This window comes from Doryrhamphus excisus, chromosome 13 (genome assembly GCF_030265055.1).
Source record: "Doryrhamphus excisus isolate RoL2022-K1 chromosome 13, RoL_Dexc_1.0, whole genome shotgun sequence".
NCBI lineage: Eukaryota > Metazoa > Chordata > Actinopteri > Syngnathiformes > Syngnathidae > Doryrhamphus > Doryrhamphus excisus.
The window spans coordinates 16,256,924-16,273,639 of NC_080478.1; the positions used below are offsets into that span (position 1 = coordinate 16,256,924).

The following is a 16,716-nucleotide window of genomic DNA, read 5'->3' on the forward strand; positions in this document are numbered from 1 at the left end:
CATGTGCTAACGTGGATGAACAAATATTTCAATTTCATTCATGTATATGAAAATATAGCTGTGTACATTTTTTTACACTAATGTGGATGCATTTTTTTGCCACCGCAGTGATGGAAATGTGTGGCTTTTTAAATCTATATATCTGTATTTCTCATTTTTTTCTATTTTTATACATTCTTCTTTTATTAGTACTGCGTAGTAGGAAAGGTTCAGCTTCTTTTAAGATGACATATTATATGGATGATCAACAAAGACTTAGTAGTATGCCCTGTTTGGCCTCCATGATGCATTCAGAGGTAGGCGGGGCTTGTGTATTAAGCCAAAAAAAGCCTCACTTCAAATTTCTGTCAAATATTTGATCAGGAAATGTGAAAATTCAGGGATTTCTACATAATAAAATGTTTACAATTATTGAAATCATGCATAAAACAACATTTACGTGTAGTACAGTTCAATGGATAAATATTGGGGGTGTTTTTGATGAAAACTGCTATTTTTAACTGATATTTTCCAACTCATATGTTACGATTCATTCCGGTGGAATGAACACATTTGTCTTATCATGTTATCATATTATCATGATCGGGAAAAAAAATAGTTATCATACCGATAATTATCGGGCATCCCTAATAAATATTCATGTTTATTTTATGTTATTATTATTCACACGATGAAGCCGGATTTTTGGAATATCTCCCCTCTGGCCAAAGTTTTCCGAAAGCTTTGTTTTTAAGGACAAAATTACGGTGTGAGAATTTCAAATAGTGTTGACATGGTGTCAAACAACAGTGCCTCTACTGGCTGCAAGCGAGAAGTGCACTCAATTTTGTCCCAGTTTCTTCAAGACACAAAATTCTAACCAATTTTTAATTGACTATTATCTACCCAATTCCTTACTGTGGATTATTTCTTCATCTGTCCCTTTAAGAGGGAGAGTGAATTCAGTTGAATCAGTGTGTCCCGCTACGACATTGAGCCAGTAGACGTGAATGAGCCCAATCTCTATCAGCGCCACTGTGAGTGGGCTGTGTGGCTCTACTGTCAAAGGGTGTCAAATTACCAGCGTCCACACTGTGGCCCTCTGTCTCGCCTGCGCCCGCTCCTCAATGGGCCCTTTGATGGGCCGGGCCGGGGGCTTTCAGCATGGACCTTCGCTGTGAACCACAAGGTCCTGGGGCTCCTGTACCTCACAACACCTGGAAGGTATGCAAAAGCATGCGGCGAAAAAAAACAAAAAGCCACTCTATGGAGAGTAAGAATCATGTGACCTTGTATTCTACGAAGCAAAGCATAGACGCTGCTATTATAAGAGCTAATCCACAAAATCGTTGTGTAAATTGGCCACTTTCACCTGTCGGATTTGACTTATCCCTCTCCAGTTTCCATACACCTGCTTCCCCTCTGCATGTCTTGCCCTTCCAGTCTGCTGTCCTCGTCCCACGGACTCATCCCTTCGGGCCGTCCTCTTCCTCCCTTATCTGCAGTTCAAAGCATGTTGACTGAATTATCTGAAGAGAAAAGGGAAACAACTGTCGTCAGCCCTCAGTCAGCCGGAAAGAAACTTCTCCGACAGCTGGTTGGCTAACTGGTCTTTGCCGCCTAATCCCAAATGGGAGGTGAAAGTGTAAAGACCCATCACTAGCGGCACATGAAGCCCCCCTACCGCAGACAAACACGCTCAGTGTACCCCACCCCCCACCCCCCGACCCCCCCAGAGGACAGGTGGTGTCACGAGATGTTCAGAGGAAAAGCGGAAGCCGAGGTCTCCGGTGTGAGTGGCCACAGAGGTAGCTTGAATGAAGTGTTGAGAGGGAAGGGGGTGGGGTGGCGCGGGGAGCCCACATGACTGCATTGCTGAGCCACTTGAACCAGAACGCACGTGTTCACGGATCAAAGAGAACTGCCAAAACATTAGATACACCTGCCCGATCTAATGATATTCAATATAAAAATGTATCTGATCATAACGCTCAGTTTATCATAAGAGACATCAACAGATACTCAGTTGGGTGTTCAGTTCAGGCGGGAAAAAATATTTGGTGGCCCAGCATCACAAATATCTTTCCTGTTAATAGTAAAAGTACTTTTAGTCATTTTGGGCTATAATCTACCCTCAGCACAAACCGTACTCCGTGCCACCATCTGTACGGGACGTTGCTTTAACCCTTAGATGCATAAGTGGGTAAAAAATGACCCGGTCAGGTTGTTTTCTTTAAATATCTTTGTAATGAAAAAAATGTATCATTTCATATTCCAGGTATTCCTCAAAAAACATGTTTTTGATATCATGGCGTTCACATTTTTAATTTATCTTTTATACATTTTGAGAATTTTTTGTTTTTGTGTTACTACCCCAACCTTTGAAAAGGGGGTCAAAAATGACCCGGTCAGGTTGTTTTCTTGAAATATCTTTGCAATGAAAAATTGTCATCATTTCATATTCCAAGTATTCCTCAAAAAACATGTTTTTGATATCATGGCGTTCACATTTTTAACTTATCTTTTATACATTTTAAGATTTTTTTTTGTGTGTGTTACTACCCCAACCTTCCAAAAGTGGGTCAAAAATGACCTGGTCAGGTTGTTTTCTTGAAATATCTTTGTAATGAAAAAAATTTATAATTTCATATTCCAGGTATTCCTAAAAAAACATGTTTTTGATATGATGCCGTTCACATTTTTAACTTATCTTTTATACATTTTAAGATTTTTTTGTTTTTGTGCTACTAACCCAACCTTCCAAAAGTGGGTCAAAAATGACCCGGTCAGGTTGTTTTCTTGAAATATCTTTGTAATGAAAAAATTTTATCATTTCATATTCCAGGTATTCCTCAAAAATCATGTTTTTGATATCATGGCGTTCACATTTTTAACTTATCTTTTATACATTTTAAGAAATTTTTGTTTTTTTTGTTACTACCCCAACCTTCCAAAAGTGGGTCAAAAATGACCTGGTCGGGTTGTTTTCTTGAAATATCTTTGTAATGAAAAATTGTTATCATTTCATATTCCAGGTATTCCTCAAAAAACATATTTTTGATATCATGCAATTCACATTTTTAACTTACCTTTATGCAACACACAATGGATCCTCACATTTTCTATTGTTGTACGGGGTCTTTTTTTTTTTTAAAGATGGAAAAAAGTGAAAAATTAAGATGTTTCTAACATGAAATTATTCTTGTGTGGTCCTAAATATAATACTAAATATCATACAAGTGATTATTTCTAACCAATTGATTGCATTGATTCTAGTATGGGTCATTTTTTCCCCACTTATGGAAGAGTGCAGGGTCCAGTCACTCGTGCATGTAAGGGTTAAAGAAGCCCAAGTCCTCCACACATCCACCGAGCGATATCGCCTCTGGCCCTCTCGTCTGTCTTGGCGCTATGGCGCATGCACAAGGTCATCCCCTAGCCAGTCACGACACTCCAATTAAGGCGACTGATGGACGCAGCTAATTGGTACGATTTATAACCTCCTTTTATTATGCTTTATGAGGAAAGCAAGTGGAGGGCATTACCATTTATAGGCCCCGGGCTCCAAGCTGGATCACTGTCATCCAACAACTGTCCGGTGTGACGGTAGACTGCAGCAGCAGCAGCAGCAGCAGCAGCCATGCTTACTGTGTCCCTTCAACCTTTGCTGTTTAGACTTTTTGACAGAATTGCAAAGTAAAACTACACGTCCTTGATGAGCTAAAACAGATACAAGTGTATGAAGAAGAAATATGGGGGACGGGGGGGGAGGAGTTTAAAATCCGGCGAGCCAGAGCGGAGGGATCCCATAATGAGTGTGTGCTTATTGATTGTATTGTCAGGGGGGCTGACCAGGGTCCCGTGTGCGATGCGCCCCAGTCCATCTGTGGACAATGCAGTCAGTTACACCTGACTGCTCCGCCTAATAAAGAACAGGCAGATTGATGTCACCAGCGTGTGTGTGAACTCTACCTAACGCTCACCTGCACACACACACACACACACACACACACACAGTAGTGTTTTCCATCTCAGTGCAGAAAAAACAATGTATCTCCAAAAAAAAAACAAATAAACTGCTGATTATGCACCTGATAACTGCCTCGTACGACTAACTGCCAGGAGAAGTGGAACTCGCTTGTTAAAGTAGCACCCTTTAAGACAGGGGTCTCAAACTCAATTTACCTGGGGGCCACTGGAGCTAGGGTCTGGGCAAGGCTGGGCCGCATCAGGTTTCCCCCTAAAAAAAAACGCATTTATTAAAAACAGAAAAATATACAAACTTTTTCAGTGCTTTGGTTCCGATTTTCTACAATAAAAGCTCTGATAAAACATTCCACTGTTCTCAAATATCTTAATTTTTATTTTTCTGCACAAAATAAGATGAAAAATAAATAAACAAATCAAGAATAAAGAAAATCAATCAATCAGTAATAAATAAATATAATTATAATAATAAAACGGCAAATAATTAAAAATTAAGAAACCACATATAGTTGCTGGGTAGACAAATGATTTTTTTCAGATTAAAATGAACAAAGCATTATTAGAGCCCTGTAGACATGACAAAACACGACTATAGTCACATTTATTCTCTTTTTATTTACAGCATATTGCGCAACTGCAGGGTCTTGAGACACATGCTAACTCGCAAACTAGAGAGCTAGCGACCTAAACGGGAGCCTTCAAGTTATTTCCTTTAAACTTAAATAGCCAAAAACTTACCACTTCCACACGGATAGGGAGGATAACTATTAACAGTTATTTAACCTTTAACATGAACATTAATCAAACGTAATAATTTTTTCTGGGTACATGATACCATACAGCATCCATATCAAACTTGCGCGGGCCGCACTAACATTAAACTTTCATATCAAGGCGGGGGCCTCAAACTAGTGTCCTGCGGGCCACATTTGGCTCGCGGGCCACGTGTTTGAGACCACTGCTTTAAGAGGAAGTCCAAGTCTCCGCCCGTGCGCCGGGATGCACTCAAGCCTCTGTGGCGCTGTGACGAGCGATTACTCCTGCGCAGCCAGCCAAAACACAAAAATCAATAAACAATCTCAACGTTTGGGAGGGCCTTTGGTCTGACTTAATAAATGTCTCAATCCGCTGTTATGACTTCATTTTGCGCTAACGTCCTCTTCGTGTGCATCTTTTGCCGATCAATTAGAGAATGAAGTGCCCCCTTCTGACATGACACCTGCCCTCCGTACGCCGACAGAACCTGGCCCCCCCAGCACAAGGTGAGTGGTTATTTCAGGCCCAGAAATGAGATACTTTTGGAAAGCACTCTCTTAAATGGCTTTTTAGAGCCAATGCCATCCACTGCTGTATCTCATGATCTAATTTGATCTTGTTCATGTGAGGGGAATGATTTTTTTTCATCAATGTTATCCCCTCGGTGTACAGTATCTTTATGTTACAGTTGCGGTGCTCCCCTCGGTCCAGCCAGGTAATGACTAAAACATGCAGTCTAAGTCACCATCTCCCAGCTGTCAGCAGCCAATGACGAGCACGGCATCTTTCTCTCAGGCTGCTCCGGCTGTCACAAGCCTTAATCCCAGTGCTGGAGGGATGACAAGTGAGCCCAGTCAGAGCCTTTGGTCTGTGACTGGAAGCTCCGAGAGAATTTCACGCACACCACTCTCTTGTTGCCCATCAATTCTGCCACTTCCCATTATTGTCAATCAGTGAGGGCCATCTCCACGGGACCTGCAGCGTCAAACTGCCAGGGCGGACAGGAGTGCAGGGAGCGGTAGGGGCCACGCTCATATCGGTGCCCAGATCAGGATGCCAGGACTAAAACTTATGAAAGTGCACGTCCTATATGCGACTCAGTGGGAGAATGAATTATTTAGAATGGTGTCTTCTGGGGATTTGATTTGGAATTTTGAACAATTTGTCATAAAGCCATCGCAAAAAAATGCAATGTCATGAGAATGTTGATACTAATAACACCAAAGTAGGCAAAAAGATTTGTCTTTAATAATGCAAACTTTTTAATCCACCTTTTTATGCTATGTTTCAATATTTGGCCCAGCGTGGAAAAAGTTCCGATGCAAGCAGCATCATTAAATTTCCCATCATGCCAAATCTTAGCTGGGATAGACTCCAGCTTACCTGTGACTCTGAACAGGACAAGCAGTAAATAGCAAATATAGTACTGTACGTGCGCCTGCACTTCTTTGGATGTTGTTGTGGGGTCTTTTGTGACCTCTTGGGTGAGTCGTTGCTGCTGTCTTAGGTTGATCCTGTTTTACTGTTTCCATTTGTGGATAATAGCAATGTGGTATGCTGGAGTCCCACAGGGCCATGTATTTTCTCTCAATAATAATGTTTTTTAATTTTAATACATTTTAATGTCATTTAAAAACTGCATTGAGTTTTGTTGTTAAATTTGTTTGATGATCTGAACCATTTAAGTGTGATGAACCTGCAAAATAATAAGAAATGAGGGAGGGGAAAAACACTACTGTATATATACGAGGTTGCAGAGGGTGCTGGAGCCTATCCCAGCTGTCTTCGGGCGAGAGGCAGGGTACACCCTGGACTGGTCGCCAGCCAATCACAGGGCACATATAGACAAACAACCATTCACACTCACATTCATACCTATGAACAATTTGGAGTCGCCAATTAACCTAGCATGTTTTTGGAATGTGGGAGGAAACCGGAGTACCCGGAGAAAACCCACGCATGCACGGGGAGAACATGAAAACTCCACACAGAGATGGTGGAATTGAACCTGGGTCTCCTAGCTGTGAGGTCTGCACGCTAACCACTCGATCGCCGTGCAGCCCGCATTATTATTATTATATATATTTGTGTTTTAATATAATTGTAATAATACAATAATAAACAATAATAATTGTTTTATGTATATATATATATGTATATATATATATATAAGTATTTTTTTGAATGCTCAATGCCTTGAGAATCAGGCTCCCTGCAAGAAATAGTAATGCAAGCCTGTTCTGTTAGACTACCTTAAAAATATGATTTTAATAATAATACAACAGCGTTTCCTTTGTTTTGCAGGACTTGGGAAAGTGAGACCAAGCTCACATGACTCCACTGCGGCTTTCGGACCCTGAATGGGCGCCTGACCCGGTGACAGCATCCTGGCCAATTCGGACAAGCAGGCAGCAGCTATAAGCCACCGAGATTGATGGGCGTGGTGGCCTCCCTCCCTGCACTGTAAAAGATTATCCGCTCACCCGCTGGAAACAAAGCTGTGATGGAAATTCGTCTCGCATCATCAGCAACAAAATATCTACACGTCCAAGCGGGAGTCTCTCATTTTTCATGGGCTATATATTAAATAAAAAAAAGAACATTAAAGCAAAAAGGAAAGGGGGGCGGGAGTCTGACTGATAGTGCTGGTTAGTATTTTTTTTAAATGGGCCACTTGAATCAAGGAGATTATAAGGTTTTTATTGGCTGTCAGGAAACACAACTTTCTGCGTACTTCACCCGCTGAAGCTTGTAACGCTCTGATTAGAATGCCAGCAAAAATGAAAAGAGATGGTGCTTGGGTAAGACACAGGAGGAGGAGCAGCAGCAGCAGGCACAAGCCGCCTCGGAAATCTGCTTTCCCTCAAACGCGCTAATGGACCAACATGCACGAGTAGCCGGGGTAACCGAATAAGCCTGGACACCAAATTTCACAGTCAGGTCTGGTGTCAGGATCCGGTTGTGCTGCGGCAGGAGAGAGAGCTTATTCTGACCCTGATACATGAGACACATCGGGCACAGTGTTATCTTGCGCTAAGTGAATATTGCATTCAGCAGATATGTGATATTTCAATTTCCCATTAGGGGTGCGAGGCATGTGTCGGAATGGGGGGGGGGAATCCCAGTGATGCTTGTTCATTTGGGTGCAGGAAGTGTGAATGGTAGCCTTGATATGACTTAGTGGTGATGAGGATGGTGGGGGGTCTGGGGGTCCTGTCACTGCCCCTCCTCACAGGATCATTCATAGAAACGCAACTTGATCCTTTTAGGAGGGATTTTTCATTTTCTACCGCTTATCCTCACAAGGTTCGCGGGGGTGCTGGAGCCTATCCCAGCTGTCTTCACCAGCCATTCACAGGGCACATATAGCAAGCTAATGAGCTAACCACTTCTAAATTTCATTCATTCATTCATTTTCTACCGCTTGTCCTCACAAGGGGGTGCTGGAGCCTATCCCAGCTGTCTTGGGGGGAGAGGCGGGGTACACCCTGGACTGGTGGCCAGCCAATCACAGGGCACATATGGACAAACAACCATTCACACTCACATTCATACCTATGGACAATTTGGAGTCGCCAATTAACCTAGCATGTTTTTGGAATGTGGGAGGAAACCGGAGTACCCGGAGAAAAACCACTCGCCCATCGTGCTGCCTGAAACTGATAATATCCATTTATTTATACGTATGTTCCGACAAAGTTTAAAGCACAGAATTCTGCTCTGGACTGAACCGAAGCTTCAGAGTGAATGTATCTCCTCGAACGACTCCAGTCCTTTTCACGTCTGTCAGTTAGTTTGGACTCAGCTTTCAATCCCCCATTGAGGAGAGCGAATGGAACATCAACCTCCGAAACATGACAGAACTCTCGCTTTGTGACGAGAGGTAGCCATTGATTTTTTTCCCCTCCATTCCGCCATCAATCTGGAGGAGGAGAGGTGGCTGCCAGTGCTCGGACAGCTGATGATGTGATTTTTAACCATGAACCAGCAGTGAGAGAAGAGGATAGCTCCAACTCACCACAAGGCGACAAACATCTTCAGCTGTGCGGTGAACAGTAGGGGGATGTACTGATAATCTCCATCAGTCAAGGGGACTATTTCCTCTATCAAGTCCTCTGCAGCCATACCTCCAAAAACCTGGATCTCTTTGTCTATGAAAAAGTACACATATTATATTAGCTGGATATTCACAGTATAAAGCATCATTTGTTTACTGCTTCAGTGTTGGCATAAAATCAACATCATTTATTGTTTTACTAACCTGACTGGATGGAAGAGGGCGGGCGTGGCGCGTCAAAAGCAGGGCACTCTGTACACCAGGGGTCTCAAACATGCGGCCCACGGGCCAAACGTGGCCCGCAGGACACTACTTTGAGGCCCCCGCCTTGATATGAAAGTTTAATGTTAGTGTTATGTTAAATAATGTTATGTTAATGTTAATGTTTTATTGTGTGCCGTTTTATAATTATAATTTATTATTATTATATTTATTTATTACTGATTGATTTTTTAAATTCTTGATTTGTTTATTTATTTTTCATCTTATTTTATGCAGAAAAATAAAAAGTAAGATATTTCAGAACAGTGGAATGATTGAATTATTGTTTTACTAACCTGACTGGATGGAAGAGGGCGGGCGTGGCGCGTCAAAAGCAGGGCACTCTTTACACCAGGGGTCTCAAACATGCGGCCCACGGGCCAAACGTGGCCCGCAGGACACTACTTTGAGGCCCCCGCCTTGATATGAAAGTTTAATGTTAGTGTTATGTTAAATAATGTTATGTTAATGTTAATGTTTTATTGTGTGCCGTTTTATAATTATAATTTATTATTATTATATTTATTTATTACTGATTGATTTTTTAAATTCTTGATTTGTTTATTTATTTTTCATCTTATTTTATGCAGAAAAATAAAAAGTAAGATATTTCAGAACAGTGGAATGTTTTATCAGAGCTTTTATTGTAGAAAATCGGAACCAAAGCACTGAAAAAGTTTATTCATTTTTCTGTTTTTAATAAATGCGTTTTTTTTGGGGGGGGGGCTGATGCGGCCCAGAGTGAAAAGCGTGGACCATCTGAGTGGCTTCATTTATTTTTATGGCTGGAGGTGTTATGCAGAATTTGCGATTGATTCCAAATTTTGGTTGGTTTTTTTTTGTTAATTTTTTATTTAGACAAAAGTAAACACGTACATCAAATGTGTCACTTTTGAACCCACTCATATACAAAATACCACAGAATGGAAGTTGGACTACCTCGAGTGTGACAATCGAGCCATGTATCGTTCTGTGTAGATCATTTGCAAAGCAATTAGGCATTCCTTTACTACTATTAAATATAATGATAAGACCTTATGAGATAAGATTCTATTTGCACTCCATATCAAATTGGGGTAGCTGCATAAGAGCCCTGCTATCAGTGAGATATATTTCAATCCTGTTAAATTAAAATGTTAAAAAAAAGGGGGCACATGACATTTACATCGAGTCCTTACATTTAATCCTCATTATTGGACAAGACCTCATTAATACCTCACATTTCTACAGCCATGTTTGATATTGACGCAAGACGTTGCATTGAACAAGGCAAATATATAAGTAGTTTCAGCTGCCAAGAAACTACAAGATAATGTAAAGTATATTGATCTTTGCCGTGGAGCAGCAGCATCACTCCAGCAGCCACAGGCAACTCCAGAGACCGCCATGTGTAGCATCTCAGCGCAAGAAAGGCGCCTGATGCTTTGAAACCCAAAGTGACTTGAACTAAGTGACCCCCCAACATGCATTTGTCAGCAGGAACTAGAGGCTCTCATTTTGCATGCGCTTCTAGCATCACAACGCTTTACACCACCGAACAAACGCCAAAGACAAGAAAGAAGTCAAAAAAAAAGAAAAAAAAGTAAATTCCTGCACTGACCTGCGACCCGGGCTAGGGCAAAGTGGCTGCCCCTCATGCGTACCGTGGGGGTTCAAACAGAGTTTATAACAGCGTGATTTCTCCTCCTCCTCCTCTTGGCCCCTGCACCCACCGGTGGATGCAAGAAGCCACGGTGGTGGCGGAGGAGACACAGCAGACATCACTCATTCACTCGCCTCCTAGGTGCCTTTGTCAGGTGATTGCTGGCGGAAAAAGGAAAACAGATCAATACATCTCCCATGGGCCTGACAGGTAATCTTTACCTGGGATGAAATATGAACCGTACCAGCCTGCTGAATTCCTTAACTGTAACAGGGCAATTGACAGGCTTCATGGAAGCTATTTCCCCACTTTCTGGTCCGTGGAAATTCATTTTGGGGCTGAGAGGCCGTTATTTTTGACTGCTAATTAACACTGTTCCCGTACTGCTACAAATGGAACTTTATCTCAACTGATGTGTCTTCCCGCCTCGTTGATGTCTTGGCAGCAAACACAGTGAGAAGCTCTCCTTGAAATACAACAGCCAATACTTGTCAGCTTAACTTGAAGCAGCCATCAATGTATCCATCTAAAGCTCATTTGTATTCCAAAGCTCAGATGTGCTGTTCATATCAATCTGACAGTGACTCCCAGTCATGGTGCTTGGTCATAGGCGACTGACTGGAAGAAGCATGCTAACACAATCGTTTGTTTTGACTTAACATTACATGTGTTACGAGATTTCTCGTTCAGATTAAAACTGCCATAATAATCATAGATAAAAATGAACTAGTTTTTTGCCGGCCTTCATCTATTGCCATGTGCATACCCGTCTATTTTCCGTCTCTCACCAGGAAGGATTTACTCTGTGTTCAGCACCCAGATGCTTCATAGAAGAACAGCGTTCCATACAACAGCAAACAGAGTGAGACCTCTTGTCAGTCATATTGTCCGCAGCAGGCGGGGTCACTAGCATACACACACAGCAAAGGAGTGAAGCCTCGTGAGGCGCGATGCAAGGTAATGTTGTAGAAATTAGGAGGAAAAAAAGATGCTTGCAAAGCCAAATGCCACAGCACCCGTATGGGGATGTTAATGAGCAAGGCGGGTCCACTAAGACGAATAAACCAGTATGCCAATTTATTCGAAAGTGGTAGTGACATAAAAGGCGATGACGTTCACAGATAGTCATCGCAAAAGAAACTCAGCATTTCAAGAAATGCTGCAAAGGTTTGACAGCCAACACAAATTGCCTGTGAGAAAATGGAAGCAAGTTGCAATTCCGTGGTTTATTTGGTCTAAAAAATGTTGACAATAATATCATTCATTCATTTTCTACCGCTTTTTCCTCACGAGGGTCGCGGGGGTGCAGGAGCCTATCCCAGCTGTCTTCGGGCGAGAGGCGGGGTACACCCTGGACTGGTCGCCAGCCAATTTGGAGTTGCCAATTAACCTAGCATGTTTTTGGAATGTGGGAGGAAACCGGAGTACCCATGCATGCACGGGGGAGAACATGCAAACTCCACACAGAGATGGCCGAGGGTGGAATTGAACCCTGGTCTCCTAACTGTGAGGTCTGCGTGCTAACCACTAGACCGCCGTGCTGCCACAATAATATCATTTAGCGCTAATTTGTTGGACAATAAACATTTCAAAATGCACCTGCATTGTTTTGTGATGCGGTTAAATAAAAAAGTGTGTCTGCCCAGTCATATCTTTTCATTGTACTTTTCTTCAAATTAATGTTAAAATATTTTGTCATCCTGGTGGACCCAATCCCGTGCATCACACCACTTAACATTGTTTGACCAATCAGTGAAGCCTTGTTCCATCTTTACAACTTAGCCCATAAGTATAAATATTGGACTGCTGTGTATATACTGTATATTTTCCTGCGCATCGTGCTTGTTTACCATCCTGGTAGAGATGCTCAGCGTGTGTCTCATCTCCGCGGACGCTCACATTGATCCTTTAATGCATCCAGTGCCGAGGGAAACAAGGAAACGATACCCTTTGTGGAAATTTCCCTCTCTTCCTTTTTGGCTGCTTTGCCAACTGCACAGCTCCAGAAGCAACTAATCCAGCACTGCTGGAAAACAGGCTGTTCAAACACGAGTTGCGGCTGGCCTTGAACTTAAACACGTTTGGGGACATTTGAATATGGAAGGTAGGCTGAGGAGAACAGAGGTAGGCCCTCCGAGGACCGTAACTACATTCCCTCTGTGTTGTGCTAATGAGCAGCTTTGTAAAAAAAAAAAAAAAAAAAAAAAAAAAAAAAAACGCTTTTAGGGTCTAATAGGGAGCCTACACGTTTGCTCTGGCTTCGCTAAACTCTTCGGTAACACTCTGAAGGGCGAAAGTCAAGCCACCCAAGGTTCAACAGGCCATCCAGAAAAGCGCCCTGCTGACAAATGCTGATACAAGAAGGGACATGATTGTAGGAATGCGTGTTAGCATGTGGTCTCAGTGTGTGGAGAACCAGGAGGAGCCACAAACTCTTCAGTCCGACGAGGAGGCTGTCCACTTTAGCAGGCCGCCTGATTGCACTTACATCACTCGTGCTTAATAGACTTGGAAGTGACTGATTACAAATGCAATTATGTGATTTGAATTTCTTCGTTGTCGTGAAGTTTGTGCTGCAAAGGTCTTCGTATTCGCTCAAGTATGGCTTTTTTCCGTGTGATTCCAGGACTGGCTTGTGGCATCAGGGGTCCTCCTTGGTCGTCTGAGGGAAAGATAGAAGGGTTTCACCCGAGAACTCTACTGCCTCTCGGGGTGAGATCTTACTGGCTCCTTGGTCCTTTTCCTCTCTGGTGATCCTTACAAGCTAGAAGAAAAAGACTGCATTAATCATAATTTGGAAACAACAAAGGAACATTTTCCAGTTTTAATGCACACCCTCTCATACAAAAATTAATTTAGTCACAGGCTACGCATCGCTCCCTGCTTTAGGTACATTGAAATAAAACTTTGAAACTAGCCTGTGCTAATAGGTTGAGTATTAATGAGGTTTTGGTCAAGTGAGCCAAATCCAATTTGGCCCCATATGACTTGTGGTCATGGTTATTAAAAGACCAATCAGCGCTGCAGCCCTGCATTGCTTAACTTCCTCCTCTTGGAGTTATGCCTTGGTAAATGGTAGGGAAATGTGTGTTTTTCACTTCCATCCATCACACACACACACACACTCACTCTCTCCCTCGAGCCTTTTGTCTCTGCAAGTAAAGAAAAGGAACCTGACCTGTCTTCCATTATAAGAAATCTTCACCAATCTCGCTCCACTTCCAAAAAAAACAAAAGTTAGCATGGGTCAGACAAGACATTTGCCAGGCAGGTTTGAGAGCAGAGGACAAGCGAACTAGAAGTGACATTGTAGCGGTGGGCTGTCTCAAAGGATTAGGCATTACAGCGTTCACTGGCATGTGCATGTGCTTGCTCCCATTATATTTGCTTGTGCCTCTTTCCAGATGACTTCTCCCCCAAACTGATCCGGCGGGCAAGATAATTGATTAATATTACTTGAGGGAACGATGACTAACCGTTGCTGAGCCAAAGACTCGGGTTCAGCATGGTCAACGCTCCGGATCCTAATGCCGAAATGTTGATATTTTCCAGATACATACAAATGGCTGGGAACAATCAGACAATGACAACGTTTGACACCGCATACAAACTATGATCATTAGATACGTAGGTATTACAGTAGTGTTCATTACCATAAAACATCATTTCTGAATGGAAAATGTGATATATTTGACTTTATTTGTCATATAATATTAGATTGTGGACTAATTTAACATCAACCCAAAAGAAATAAATAAATACATGCTGTACCTTCAAGCATGTTGATTTCCATCAATGACTGCACATTAGTTGTATTGATATTTTGAGAAAAATAATAAAAATCATTCCCATTCAACAGCTAATTAAACTCTTTGCATGCGAGGATAATTACTGGACTCTTTAAAAAGATGGATGTGAATAATAAATATTACCTACACACTCAACTAGTTTTACATCAAGGTCACGGAAGACATTACAAGGTTTTCTGTCGGTGGGGTGGGGGGGATTACAGTACAAGCATTTATTGTGGGCGATAATGGGAGCTTGAATGGAACCATCTTACCATCTTAATAAGCTCTCATGTGATGCTCTTTAAAAACAATCATTACAGACCTTCCTGGAGCACTCACCTTCTCCCTGTTTATTAATCAGCTAATTACACATTGACAGTCATGGGCTTGCTGATTCCCACACTTAAATGAACAAGGCTCTTTAATGATTAAGCCTTTGTGTTTCTCTCACTTGCTTGCTCTTCCCTATTTGTTCTCTTTTTCTCTGAAAAAGACAAACCATTACAAAAAATGGGCCTTAAAGGGAGACCTCTCAGGCTGAGGGTCAGAATGCTCCCATTCCCATACCATGCTTGGTCAGACTATGTCAATGTGTGTGGGTCAAGCACTGAGCTCATACCCCGGGAAGAACCAGCATCACCGCTGGTGAGGCAACCATTGGCAAGGCAATGCAGCTGGAGACACAGGCAGGTTTGAAGGACGCGGGCAGGGTGCGGAGGGGAAGCCGGAGAGGGCAAAATAGTGCGGTGGGCTGCATTTCTGTCAGCAGAAGTGATGGCTGAGCACGAGCGTTATTTGTCTTGTGCTGCCATACAGCCCTCACACCAGCCTGGGCATTAATGAGAGGAGGCCGGACCGCCGGGTAGGAACACCCGGTGATCTGTCACGCAGCCGTCTGACTCAGGCGAGTAGACACATGAAGGAAAGGACCAACCGAGGGTCTGCACACCATGAGGGCAAACATACTACTTTCCTTTGTACAATGATAACATTCAATGGCTGAGGCTGATAACGTCAGCCAAACCTAATTACACCAGTCTTGACTTAAAGGGACGGTGAGCAACTGGCTCAGGATTTCAGCCGTGCAGGCAAGGCCACAAGTGTCTACATCATAAAATGGCATATTGTGGCATGGGGACGATCATAAGCTATGGAAAAACTCATGACGGGCTTCTCAACTCATTGGAAATCGCAGGAGTTGAACAGTTGAACTCATGATGTCATTTTACAAACAACATTACACTCGTCACACAGCAACTTAACACTCAAAATATATATCCCAGAAATATACAAACATGTGCCAATACCCATTGGAAATCGCAGGAAGTAATTACTCAAAATTAACAGTTGAACTCATGATGTAATTTTACAAACAACATTAAACTCGTCACACAGCAACTTCACACTCAAAATATATATCCCAGAAATATACTAACATGTGCCAATACAAGTTTTGTTTGTGCAAAATAAAACAAATACTGTACATCAACAAAATAGTCAAACGCCTTGATGTATGGAGCACGACGTCGTCACTCATGCTCCAATATTATTATGGGCAGAAAATCCAATGTCGATATGATATCTCATTGTTATGCCAATGTTGGCGGATAATATCTGTAAATCCCTATGTATTATCATTTGTCCGAAACTGCTGGAAATTAAGAAATGGATGGCACCAGGTAAGACATGAGAGAAGGCTGACATACTTGGTTAAATGTCTGGGAAACAGTTGCTGGATTGAGTCCGCTGATTGATGGTGGTGAGAAAAGTAGAAAATGGCCAATTCAAGGCTGCGAAATGGAGAGGTGATCTAATTCAAAGCGATACCTGGCTCTCGATGTTCTTTTCTGTTGTTGCATGTTTTTTGGGTTGTTGTTTTTTTTTTTGCAAGCGCTGCTGTGGAAGTGCTAAAAGGGTAAAGACAGAAGACAAAGCAACAGCTGGGTACCATCTCAGTAATTCCCAATGGAGCCCAGGAAGACACCTCAGGCCGCACACCATTTTCACTCCTGATTACAGACTTTCAAATCAAGCACTAACACAAACAACAATCCACTTCCTGCGATCCACACCAACAAAGATCAGGCTGTTGTGTGTGCGGAGCTCAGCTGTGCTTTTGTCATTAAAGGTAGCGACGCATTCTTTCAATGCAAATGAAAATGGAGAAACAGCAAAACATGAACAAGGCTTGTGAAAGATTGCCAGCATGCATCTCCTGCCAGTTCTGAGATGACTGGGGAGCG

General features: G+C 42.4%; 1 protein-coding gene across 12 annotated transcripts in view; it reads right to left on the reverse strand.

The window, feature by feature from the left end:
• Positions 1–455: 455 nt before the first annotated feature.
• LOC131140587 (G patch domain-containing protein 2-like) overlaps positions 456–16,716 on the reverse strand; it is a 50,388-nt gene continuing 34,127 nt past the window's right edge. For 10 of the 12 annotated variants that reach the window (XM_058091152.1, XM_058091151.1, XM_058091156.1 and 7 more), the window contains 3 exons: positions 8,741–13,446; positions 4,165–4,219; positions 457–1,508 (listed from right to left, as the gene is read on the reverse strand). The gene's annotated coding sequence lies outside the window, so the exon portion shown is untranslated. Of the gene's footprint in view, positions 1,509–4,164; positions 4,220–8,234; positions 13,447–16,716 lie in introns of those variants that run through there. The other 2 variants (XM_058091154.1, XM_058091150.1) reach the window with 2 other exon arrangements.